This window comes from Pteropus medius, unplaced genomic scaffold (genome assembly GCF_902729225.1).
Source record: "Pteropus medius unplaced genomic scaffold, Ma_sr-lr_union100, whole genome shotgun sequence".
Lineage (NCBI taxonomy): Eukaryota > Metazoa > Chordata > Mammalia > Chiroptera > Pteropodidae > Pteropus > Pteropus medius.
This window is the reverse complement of record NW_024344253.1, coordinates 8,880,100-8,881,325: the sequence shown is the minus strand read 5'-3', so window position 1 is coordinate 8,881,325 and position 1,226 is coordinate 8,880,100. Positions and strand designations below refer to the sequence as shown.

The 1,226-nt window shown below is 30.5% G+C and overlaps 1 pseudogene; it reads right to left on the bottom strand.

Moving 5' to 3' along the window:
- Positions 1-741: 741 nt before the first annotated feature.
- On the bottom strand, positions 742-860 carry LOC120608030 (uncharacterized; annotated as a pseudogene).
- Between the last annotated feature and the right edge of the window lie 366 nt (positions 861-1,226).

Sequence of the window (1,226 nt, the reverse complement as noted above, 5' to 3'; positions counted from 1 at the left end):
ACCGCAAGGCACAGAATCCACACCACGAATTTAAAACATCGAAATGGGGAAAATATTAGTCTTTTGGTATAATTAATTTGTCTACTAAAAATTGGGCCAAATTGTAGTTTCTACAATTTCTACAACTCAGAGGCCAATTTTCATTACACTTCTAGTTTGTAGATGTAGTTCCAAAGATAAGTTATATCTTTACATTTACTGTCACCTGTGAAAACACGGGACAAATGGAAAGGAAAGCTATACTCAGAAATAGACATTCATTGCAAATTTCAGAATTGTTTATGCTTTTACAAACTAGATATGGCTTAAGAGACATAGAGCACTCGATAGGCATTTTTAAAAGCAGGCAGGTTTCTTTATACTGTACTTTTAATTAATAATGTTAACCACAGAGTTACTGAATACAATACAGAGCAAAAGACATAAAAATTAAAAATTTTCAAAATAAGCTTTAGAGAAAAAAGAACATTATTAGCAGCAGAAATTGATCATTTCACCAAATACCTGTTAAAATGATCATTTCACCAAATAAGCAATTCAATAAAAGATTTGTCACTACCTTTACTTAATTTAGTAAAGCACTGTTTCTTTTAACAATTTATAAATTTTATACCAATTCATATTTTATTTATTTATTTATTTATTTATTTTTATTTATTTATTTAGCAAAGCAACCCTTGGTTGACCTCACATATTGCAAGGATCTTGTCAGCTTACAATTTCTTATTTTTTATTTTTTTACTCTTACAGCACCTGGTCTTCCTAAGTGGTCTCCCATCCAAGTACTAACCAGGCCCGACACTGCTTAGCTTCCAAGATCATATGGGATCAGGCTTGTTCAAGGTGGCATGGCCATAGACTATACCAATTCATATTTTAATAACTTTTACAGGTTTTTGCAGTTTTCAATTCGTCTTCATAGTAGCAGTTTGAGAAATGTTTAATTTATCATTGCTAAAGGTGTTAGGTAAGTTTAAACTTCCTGTCTGTATATTTGGTATTCATAAAAACCTATTTTTTTCAACTGTAGGCTAAATTTAAGCATCATTTTGCAGAAATTTCAAGTTTTGCTAATCTATTTTGAATCATTTGCAAAATAATTTGCTGTTTGTGAGCCATGTATCATGATCCGGATAAGTTCTCCAATTTTTCAAAAAATATGTCAATCTTAGTTTTTCATGTATACCATTCAGAAGTGAAAATTCACTGCACCTGGTTTATTTCTT